Source organism: Dipodomys ordii, unplaced genomic scaffold, assembly GCF_000151885.1.
Source record: "Dipodomys ordii isolate 6190 unplaced genomic scaffold, Dord_2.0 Scaffold67, whole genome shotgun sequence".
Lineage (NCBI taxonomy): Eukaryota > Metazoa > Chordata > Mammalia > Rodentia > Heteromyidae > Dipodomys > Dipodomys ordii.
Genome location: NW_012267283.1, coordinates 6,409,247 through 6,421,463, shown reverse-complemented (window position 1 = coordinate 6,421,463; position 12,217 = coordinate 6,409,247).

Here is a 12,217-nt window from a genome sequence, read left to right as displayed (position 1 = left end):
TATGGTATACCTATAATACATGTTATAAAGCAAAAATATTTCTACTATGCACAGTGATTAGATTATCATATATGAAGGTGAAAATGGGAATTCTAGTAGAAATGAAAACTAAATATATGTGGAAAAATCTGATTTTTTCTTTTAATGCAAGCAATGAAAATGTACATGTAAAATGATATAAAAAGTAATTGAGATAATGAGTGCAGACTTGATTTTAGCTGTACCATTGTGTCATTGAGATTAAAGGATTAGACCTGAAAATACTTTTTCTATAATTCCCAGAATTTAGTATTTCAAATCAAGCACAACATATTGAATTTTATCCTTGGCTTTTTCCCAAAGTTTCAAGATGTTCTTAAGTTTGGTCTGAGTAAAGAAGAAAACTGAATTTTCCCCCAGATTCTTTCTCACTTGGTCTTTCAAATTCTCAGTCATAATATTATTTGATAATAAAAAGAACAATCAGGCTTAGTTATAAATCAAAGTTTATAAATGGAATGGAGTAGATTCTTCTTGGCAACTGTGGTCTCTTTCAATGACACTATCAGGATGTATTTCTAGAGAGTAGTGATGAGAATACAGGTCTTCATAATTTATCACTCAATATCTCTTTGCATATCAGTATCTGTTGTGTTAAGAATACTTTCAATACAATCAGTTGTAATTACATTACATTTGCTTGGACCCCTTTGACTCCCAAAGAAAGAACTTGATGAGTACCTAGCTAAAACCTAAAACAGCAGGGAAAAGGATGAACTAATGCAACATTGATACTCACTTGACACTATGTTGGAAATGAACTTTACAACTTGGGATGGGGGGGAGTAGGGATGGGGTAAGAGAGAGAAAATGAGGGATGGGGTAACAGTGTTTAGAAACAAATGTACTCTGCTGGGCGCCAGGAGCTCACGCCTATAATCCTAGCTACTCAGGAGGCTGAGATCTGAGGATTGTGGTTCAAAGCCAGTCGGGTCAGGTAAGTCCATGAAACTCTTATCTCCAATAAACCACCAGAAAACCGGAAGTGGCGCTGTAGCTCAAGTGGTAGAGCGCTATCCTTGGGCTGAAGAGCTGAGGGACAGCACCCAGGCCCAGAATTCAAGCCCCATGAGCAACAAAAAAAAAAAAAAAGTACTTACTACTTATGTAACTGTAACCCCCTGCTCATCACCTTTTCAATAAAGACTTAAAAAATAAAAATAAATTCTGGTGTCAGGGGATGATTTGGGAGGGGATCAAACCAGAGAAGAGCAGGTTTCACAGCCAAAATTTACTCAAACCTGCATCAAGTCCATATAAAACCACACCAAATTTGAAAGCCAGGATAAGCAGAGACAGAGGAGCAAACTCAAGAGCAAGACAGGGAATTGAAGAGAGGCACAATGAGATTCCAGAATAATTTCTGAAAAGACTCTGACAGCCACTGCTAATGAAGTATAAGTAGATTTATGGCAGGTGTATGAAAGCTTTTGACACAATAGCTGAAAGTACAAGTATCTCTATATGATCTAAAATAGACTTTATAGATTTTGTAAGGCAACCGTGACCCACAGCAGTCTTCTTACCACCCTGGCCTTGGAAACATGCTATGATATCACTTCCAATCAAGTGAGATGCAGCAAAAAACAGATCTGCCTTAAAACAACCACTTCAATTGCCTCAAGTCTTAGGATTACAGGGGAATTTGGGGGAGGGCAGCAGCAGTGCCCAATACCATTGTGGATTCGTCAGAAGAGCAGAGGAACTACCTTTGCAATTAACTCTTTCTAAAAATGAGTTGTCTGGTGCCTCTCTTGAAGAAATAAATAAAAGTTGCATGAGACACAAAGGATTTCAAAATGGAAAGTGAAAGCCTTTCTTCTCCAACCACTGCCTTTCCACAGGTAGTAATTATTAGTATTTACTGTCGGCTTCTTCTAAAACTAAATATGCCATATAGATCGCTTCTTTTTCTTTACACAGAGCAGAATCCTACTATACAGCATGCTCTTTGTATTACTTTTCCATTTAATACATCTTATAAATCCTTCCCTCTCCCATTCCATATATACCTTATTCCCTTCAATAAAATGTTTTTCACTCCCCATTGATTAAAGTCCTGATTGCACGCAGTTCTTTCTTTTGATACCTTTTGATTTTTCATAGATGATTATAGATCTTTTTTTCTTAGCTCACAATATCAAAAGGATATTGAACACATATATCTTGGCACAGTTTGGTGAGAGTGTCTATGACATGTTTATAGGTATTTTAGTGGTATCATTCCTGGAATAAAATGTCCAGACAATTCTAACTCATTTGTGCATTGCAAAATGGACACTACAGTGCTATTTTTCTATTTGCTTGGCACCAAAAAGGCTGCTGTATAATTTTATTCTACCAGGTCAATATATAATCAAACCTTTCATTTAGTTTTTGTCAAAATGATCAATAAGAAATGAGGTGTTAGTGTTTTCTTTATGTCTGAAGGGCTCTTTTCATATGGCTTTTGGTTATCTGCTTATCTTTGTTTGTAAACTCTATCCATTTCTAAGTTTTATGTTTGATCCAGACAAATTCAGTTCATTCAGAAATTAGATACATTGGCGGGGGAGGCAGTGCTGTTACCTCTGTGTTGATGTGTTGTGAAAGAATTTTAGAGGAAATCTAGGTCAGAGAAAGGGCCCACCGGCAGGTACACCCACCCCGCCGTACCCCCAGAGCTACACGAAGCACATCCTGCAGTGTGCAGAGCTAGTTCCTCCAGCTCTGTGGTGATGAGCAGAGCCTGAAGTAGAAGCTGGAGAAATTCTGCCTGCGTAGCTATGGTGTTGCAAAACCCACTTCTATTGTCTCTGAACTAATGACTCAATACCAATTCATACACCACCTCAGGGATGAAATGGCCTTTCACAGAAACGGTCAACTTGCCTGAGAAAATGCTATGAATGCCTAAGAGAAAGGCCAAGGATAGGAAAGGCCCTGTTAGAGGCTGAATTCCTAACAAACCACAAGAAAAAAAAAAGCCACTGCCAAAACTAATTTACTCACGTAAATAAATTCACCATTAAGCGATGGTTGGAAAACAATTGTCTTCATCTCTATTAAACATCTACTCTATTAAAAATCACCTTTATCCCACTTTCCATCACTAATTATTAGATAACAGGAAGGACCTTCAAAGAAGTGTAAGAACTTGCTAGTATAAAATGTGTGTTTCTTAAAAGAATATTGACCCAGAAAAGTACTGACAAAGATAGAAAGAAGGCAGGCACTGAATAACAGAATCATAGTCATTGAAGAGGCAGAGCAATTTCAACTATAACAAGTTTTACCTTATAAATGTACTTTCTATGCCTATCCATATGATATGCATACATATTTAAATCCCATGAGAAATCTATAAAAACGCAGCTAGTTTCCAAAAAACTATAACAGATTAGAGCACATATTATAAATCCTCATTGGACTAAAAAATGTAATTTTAGGAGGAAAAAAGGAGCTTGTTTTTCTTCAGAAAGTATTTCTTCCCTTCATTTTTTAGAATCTGTTTATCCAATCATCATTTATGTAAGCTCCTGAATACTCAGAGCTTCTTTGCACCTTGATGCCCCAGTAATGAAGGAACCCAAGAAAGAGTGTGACACAGGAATACAAGACAATGATCCTGAAGTCAGTGTCCCTTCTGAACGAATGGCACACTGTTTAAGTTTATAGCTATTTTCACGTGTTGATAGGCCATGGAGTTGTACGCAATGTTAGTAGAGTGCCAGGGAGAAGTCATACAAGAAGCTGAAGCAAGACATTCCAGCATGGCCTAGCAGGCAGAGACAGGGCCCTTGAGCAAGGGGCAAAGAAAGATGATGATAAGTGAAGTAAGCCAGGCCGAAAGAAACATAGGTCCCATGGTTTCCCTTATTTGCAATAACTAGTATATGTTTGAGTCAAGCAGAAAAGGTCAGATAAGATGATGTTAAGTGAAATGAACCCCAAGATAAGGACAAAAGTGTTTTTTTTTCTTTCTTGCTATTGTTTCTAATGTATTTATAAGGTACCATGTGATTTTTTTTGTTGCTTTGTATGTCCCTCCCTCATGGCATAACCCCTGTTTTCACTGTATTTGATGTTGGTATAATTTGGGGAGCAGAAGGGAATAAACAAATTGTTTAAATAGGGATACATGTTGACCCATTGCAACAATGAGATGTACAAGACACTATGTTGAAAAACAAACTTTACAATTTAGGTGTGGGGGGGGATGTAGTTGTGGAAATGGGGAGGAAAGGGATGGTAGGGGAAAAACAAAGGAGGAGGCAACAATGCTTGATAAGAAATGTACTCATGGAAGTGGCGCTGTGGCTCAAGTGGTAGAGCGCTAGCCTTGAACGGAAGAGCTGAGGGACAGCGTTCAGGCCCAGAGTTCAAGCCTCATGACCAACAAAAGAAAGAAAGAAAGAAATGTACTCATTACCTTGCTCATGTGATTGTAACCCCTCTGAACAGTATTTTCACAATAAAAAAAAAAACATTAAGAAAGCAAGCAAGCAGGCAAGAAAAAAAAGAAAGAAAGAAAGAAAGAAGGAAAGAAAGAAAGAAAGATGGATGATGTGTGTCAGGTGACAGCAGGCCACTTCTGCTGAGAATCACACTTAATATATGCTTAAGAGGCTGAAGAAATGATGATGGAGTCAAAGAAAGGTAGGATGCTGCACTAGCAAGTGTGGAATGTAAACCAGTAGAAAAAAAGCTATTTATTACCCAACTACCAGGATGCACTAAAGAAATTCATGTACATGTATACATTTATTTATAGTGGAAATATATAATGAAATTTCAAAAACTATGGTTTCTATAATGCCTAAAAATTTATAGAGTTTGGGTTAATGTTATATTGTAAGGAAGAGATACTATTACCAATTATATCCAATCTACACAAATATGTATTAAAAATATATAGGCAGAGATACCAAAAGTATACCAACACATTAATGTTCATATTCATTACAGCAGAATTGTGTTGTGTGCTATGGCATTGGTTGCATTTCTTGGATATGAGAAAATAACATGGAGAGAATGAATGTGAACATTTAAAGCAGTGACTCCCTTCTTGCTTCCCAAACCATTCCCAACAAGCTTTAGTGTCCCATTTCCACACATGTACACCAAGTATTTTGATCACATTCACATTCCTTCTTTTTTCCTAGATATCCTTCCAGTTTATTTTCATACCCTCTCCAAACACACATATGCACAAACTATTTTATTGCACTTCTTCAAGATGGCACATACCTTCTTTAAAAATAGTATTTTCTTTCCTCCTCTTCCTTACCTTTTCTCTCTAAATTCTACCTAATCAACACAGTGTTATTAATATATTAAAGTATATCTACATTTTATACATCACATGTATTTTCTGCTTGGCTATTTATGTGACATTATAGTAAGCTATCATTTTTAAAGCAAATCTGAATCTGATCTGGTACATGAAGTGTCTTTTTTTTAAAATCAGTCTTGGGGCTTGAACTCTGGGCCTGGGCACTGTCCCTCAGCTCTTCAGCTCAAGGTTAGGGCTCTACCACTTGAGATACAGCGCCACTTCCGGTTTTCTGGTGGTTTATTGGAGATAAGAGTCTCAAGGACTTTCCTTCCCAGGCTGACTTTGAACCACAATTCTCAGATCTCAGCCTCCAGAGTAGCTAGGTTTTACAGGCGTGAGCCACCAGCACCCAACACATAAAGTGTTTTGGTTACTACTTTTCCTAGATCACATGACACTGATGGAAAGAGTATTTTTAAAGCATTTGCTAGTGCAGTTTATCAGATCAAATTACTCACTAAAACAAAGTTTTGTTTTCTTAATATCCTTCACATCCATTTCTTTCTCTTCCTTTCTCTAGTCTTCTACTGTATTACTTGTAATCATCTCTGTAATGTGACCTGATGGCAGAGGAGACTTTTTTGACAGAAATATCACTTAACTTATACTTTAGTGTTTAGCCTATGTCCTTAATAGCTAATTTTTCTTATCTACAATGTGGTTCAGAATTACTTTTTTGTTAGTCTTGGGGCTTGAACACAGGGCCTGGTACTATCCATGAGCATTTGGGCTCAAGGCTAGTGCTCTACTACTTTGAGCTACAGCTCCACTGCTGGGTTTTTTTTTTGATGATTAACTGAAGATAAGAGTCTCATGGACTTTCCTGCCCAGGATGGCTTTGAACCAGGATCTTCAGATCTCAGCCTTTGGAGTTGCTAGGATTATAAGCATGAGCCACCAGCACCTGATTAGAATTACATTTTATAATTATTTGTATTTCTTTTGTTTCTTTTCTGTTATCTTTAAGAACTTACATAAAGGAATTGCTATTCAACAAAGCAGTTTATGAAGACAGTACGTGTTAATCAATGTCATCCCTTTCAACTGTCTCACCTCAACCCACGCTGCCCTCATTTTCTTAATTTTTTTGTAAGATATACATTGAATTCTTGGCTGTGTTCTCCCTCTCTTCTCTTTCATTCTCCTTTACTTCTTTCCTTGACTCCATCCCACCTCCTTCAAGTATCTGTTTCCTAGTATTTATTTTGTTGAACTTTGCCCTTCCTATTTGAGTTCACTCTTCAATCTACCATAGTTCAGTTAATATATTTGCATACAGTTGCATGTCACATAATACACCTACTTCTATGTCCATAAATTAATCCATTAGAAAGAATCATTATATCATTTGCAAAGAAATTAAAGGGCCTGGAAAAAATTATGCTAAGTGAATTAAGTCAGGTCTAGAGAGACAACAGTTGTTTTTCCTCATCTGTGAAAACTAGAATTCATTTATAAACATATAAGCAGAGAAGACCATCAAACATGCAAATATGATCTTTTCAAATAGGTCCTAAGAATCCTTTACTAGATATCTTTTGGCTGTAGGTGACAATTCAAATTTCTTATTTTACCAATCAAACTTTTCATGACCTGACTCTTCCCATCTCTTACACTTATCTGATGTTATGATTACTCTAATTATATACTTAATCACTATATTTATCAGATGTTAATTATTTGTAGAAGTATTTTAAATGATATCTTTAAACTACACATTTTAATCACAGCTACTTCATTCTCAAGCCTTTTAGCCTAGTCCTTGCTAACTGAAACTTGCTCTCATAGACAATCTCAAGTTAACTAACCTCACTATAGAATCATTTTTCCAGGATGTGACTTAAGCATCGTTTGCTCTGAGAAGTTTCCCCTTTGTCATTTGAGTTAAAGCTCTGATCTTCCACCTTCATGTTCCTATAGTAATCTATAAGCATGTCTATATTAATGCCCTTTGTTGTATTTTTTCTGATGGCTTGTGGAACTCTAACAGATGTGGGTAAAATGAAGATAATTTCAATTGTGTGATTCATCTTTTAGTTTTCAACAGGAATTATAAATAAGTGCGCATATAACTAACATAAAATCTGCAAGAAATACAGCTTCTTAAATGCACCACAAAAATTATACTTCCTATGATTACATGTGGTAGGATCTTTCTTATTACAATCCAAAGCCTTTTTCTTTTTTTAACTGTGAAAATTCCATAGAGAGGGATTACAATTACATGAGCAAGGTAATGAGTACATTTCTTATCAAGCATTGTTGCCTCCTCCTTTTTTACCCCTTACCATCCCTTCCCATCTCCCACGGGCCCTGCACCAAAGTTGTAAAGTTCGTTTTTTGACATAAGGTCTTGTACATTCATTGTTGCAATGGGTCCGCCTGTATCCCTATTTAAACAATTGGTTTTTCCCCTTCCCCTCCACAAATTATACCAATATCAAATACAGTGAAAACAGGGGTTATACCATGGGGGAGAGACATACAAAGCAACAAAGAAATATCATATAAATATCACAAGAAAGAAAAAACCTTTAAGTCCTTATCTTGGGGTTCATTTCGTTTAACATCATCTTATTTGACCTTTTCTGCTTGTCTCAGATATATACTAGTTATTGCAAATAAGGGAAACCATGGGACCTATGTTTCTTTGGGCCTGGCTTACTTCACTTAATATAATTTTTTTCCAAGTCTTTCCATTTCCTAACAAATGGGGCAATGTCATTCTTTCTGATGGAGGCATAGAATTCCATTGTGTATGTATACCACATTTTCTTGATCCATTCACCTACTGAGGGGCATCTGGGTTGGTTCCATAGCTTAGCTATGGTAAATAATTCTGCAATAAACATAGTTGTGCTGGTAGCTTTAGCATGGTCTTGATTGTGATCATTTGGGTAAATGCTCCAAAGCCTTTTTTCTATCACCTGAAATATGAGATAGCAAAACCTATAGAGTAGCAATTTTTATACTATGTTTTGCACCAGATTTACCTACCTTTTCACTCAGGAAATCTGTTATCCGGACTAGTGTCATTTGAGAAACTGCATTTTGACAGGTGATCCTAACATACATAGACATGGCAAACAGAACTATAAAGAATGCTTTGGGAATTTTCTATTTGTTTAGCCATAATTAAGTGTTATTGAATAGACATACATGCAGATCTATTTTTTCTCTTTTTTGAATATTTTAATTACCTTTAGGTAGCTGTAGAAAGGAGTTGCTATTCAACAAGGCAGGTTATGTATACGGTGTGTCTCCATCAATGTCACCCTTTCTACGTTCTCACCAACCTCTCCCATCCAACCCCTTCCCTCATTTTTCTTAATTTTATAGGATATGTATTGATTTTTTGACACTTAACAAAGCAGTTTGTATACACAATGTGTCTCAGTCAGTCTCATTCCTTTAACATTTTCATTCCCCACCCTTTTGGCCCACCGCTTTCCTTATTTTTCTTAATTTTGTGGTATATACAATGAATTCTTGACTGTACTGTCACCTTGTCCACTCTAAAGTTCAAACATTCTTGTCCTGTTGCTCCAGGAAAAAAACCATTTCCTTCAATCTCTCCTTCCATACATCTCACTTATAATAATAACGCTGGTCTTGGAAACTTTTGTGTCTCATTTTAGTCTCATCTAGGTCTTCAGTGACATCAACTGTGGATGAAACCACCTCGCCTGGGTGACCATCTGGGACTCTGCTGCTTTCTTGCATAGATAAATAGCATAAGATGTTTTCCAAGGAGTTTTCAAGATAGCTCCAGGTTTCTAAAGGAAAAGGACCCTATGAATTTTGAATCTCTTTCTATCTAAACATATAGTACCTTGTACAACATACACTCCAGAAAGACCAGCATTAATTTATATAACTGACACCAAGTAACGTTATCTGTCTAAAACAGCAGTATAATATCTAAAGGGAAAGTCTTTTCTTCAAAAGTAAAATTCAATCATAAAGAAGTATATATACAAGATGCAGGGCACAGACATCAAATACAGTGAAAACGGGGGTTATACTGTGGGGGAGGAACATACAAAGAAACAAAAAAAAATCACATGATACACTATCAATATATTAGGAACAATAGCAAGAAAGAAAAAACCACTTTGTCCCTATCTTGGGGTTCATTTCACTTAACATCATCTTATCTGGTCATATGTACATAGATTTTGACCTTTTCTGTTTGGGGAGGGGAAGAGAAAAACAAAATGCTTAAACAGAGATGTAACAATGAAATGTACAAGACACTATGTTGAAAAAAGAACTTTACAGCTTAGGCAAAGGAGGTGGGGGGAGGGTAGTTGTGGAGGTGGGAGCAAAGGGAGGGTAGGGGAAAAGCAAAGGAGGAGGCAACAATGTTTGATAGGAAATGTACTCACTACCTTGCTCATGTAATGGTAACCCCTCTGTATAGTATTTTTACAATAAAAACATATTTTTTAAAAAATCAATCATATTCTATTTTGACAATTTTTGTAAATTTAAAATATTATTAAAAGAAACTCCAATAATTTTTGGTATTTCCACTTGCATATTAACGAACTATTTTCAATCTCATCATTCTTATTATAACACTTCAGAGTACTTGTAAATCTATTATGCAAAAAAGTAGCCCTTGTGTTTCACTTGGAACTATGAATTGCTTTACTTAACTACAGAAGAAAAATGGTTAGGAATAATAATTACTGTCAAAGACACATTCTGATGAGAGGTATATTTCTCCTCCAAATGCATGTGAATGAATAGCCTAATGTCAAAAAAATCACAACTGACTCCAAATAATAGAGAAGACTTACTAACACCAAAAGTCCATATCATATGTGCATGACCAATTCTCTGGTTTGAAATCTGTTCACTGTTTGATGAGAAAAGGTTAAACATGTAATTTTACTTGGACAGATTAAGAAGGTAGCTGTCTTTCTTTGGACTTCTTATGATAATAAATGGAGTTAGATCTACATTACTGTTCTGGATGTTTGAATTCCTGATGCTACTAGTTTTTCAATTAGGGATTTTGGTAGCAACCCTAGGAATCAGGGGCTGGGTCCAATTCTAAGCCCAACAAAATCTGCCATCTAAAAGTTGCCCAGGGAATAAAGATTTTTAGTAATAACCATACTAAGCATGATTATGAACCTAGCATGGTGCTAGATATATTTTCTACAAACACAATTAATCTGTCCTTATGAAATAGGTACTTTGTTGTTCTCATTTTATAACTAGAAAGGAATAGTCAGAGAACCTAACAGCCTTGTCAAAGCTCACAAGTCAGAAAATAGAGAAACCATGATTACATGTTGATCTATCCAATTCCAGCTCCTGAAGTCAGAGACTGTGTGATGAGTTCAGCTTTGCTCTGCAACACCCCAACCAATGACCTTATAGCAGGCAATCAACCTGTCTTCTCACGACTGTAAGAGAGTGTTATTAGGTTATTAGTGAACATAATTGTCATTAGGGTTTTCTAACCGTTCTTCCCTTTAGAATTAAATTTACTATGCTTTTGCTAATTTTGATTGAAAAACTTCCTTTGGCCTCTGATTCATGCAGAATTTCAGAAACAATCCATCTCCATAATAATGTTTGTATATCTTTATTTTTCATAGTTCACTAAAGGTCACTAGAATCCTCTAGTAACCTAGTTTCATGTAGATGAACTACTAAAGGATAGTAACAGTAACACAAACTGTTGTAAAACTACAATGCAATGATACACATGAAAAGTAAATCATGATGCCTGGTATGTAGAAGCACTGTAAGTTCTTGTACAGCAAACTAGAGCTTTCCAATACGAATGCCTTGCTTGTCTCTCTCCTTATTCTTCCAGAAGTATGCCTTAAATTAATTCACCCAGTGACTTTTAATGGACTTGAAATTATTTTCAAGAAGTTAAATGCTATCACACTGGTGACAGTTCATTCAGGAAAAGAATTTGATCTGTAAAACGTCACAATCACTGGAAATTGAAGCTTGTAAAGCTCTATAAATTCACATGCATCAGCCCATCTGGACAATGAACTATCAAGCCAATAGGTCCAGATTTATGCACACTTTTTGGAACTAATGCTGAAACCATAATTTCAAGTATTTAAACATATCCTTACCTTTAAAAACCTTAAGTGTGCAGGTGCGACTGAAGTGCACTAATGACTGTCATTGTAGCTTGAACTTATATTAATCAAAACACCCTCATTGTTTGCAGATAGACTTTGTAGAAACAGCTTTGCAAAGTTTTGCTTACGCGCTCTGGCATTTGGAAGCAGCATAATTTATTTGCACAGCATCTTTTATGCAAACTATATCCATTCCCCAAATGTTCTCTTGAATTAAATAAGGCAAGAGTGTAGACAGAATAAATTAAAGAAAAATCATAGCATGCAAATATTGCAGAAGGAATTAATTAAAATCTGCCCAGAATTTGGCCAGAAAAGGAAAGGGAGAAACTAAGTATATTCAAGAGCAGGGAAAAAAAAAACTTTAGATGATATTTGGGACCAAAGGAATGTTGAAAAAGATAGTGAATAGCTGAAATGTATCATTATGGAGGCAGCAATTGGCTATTTTACTAAGAAAGAGATTGAACAGAATTCCTAGTTAAATGTGACTTAAATGGTAGATAGGTTTATACTTAATATAGAACAGAATCTTCTTCTAAGAAATTATCACAAATTGCATTCAGCTAAGATGTAGTTGTGGCACATTATGATAGGAAGAATTTTAATGAAGGAGGCTTTTAAGTCTCCTGTGACATATTCAACTTACTTTCAGAAGTGCAATCACAATAATGGAGTAAAGAACAATGCACTAAGCCTACTTGATGATTTCTCCTATACACTTCTGAGTAAAGTTAAA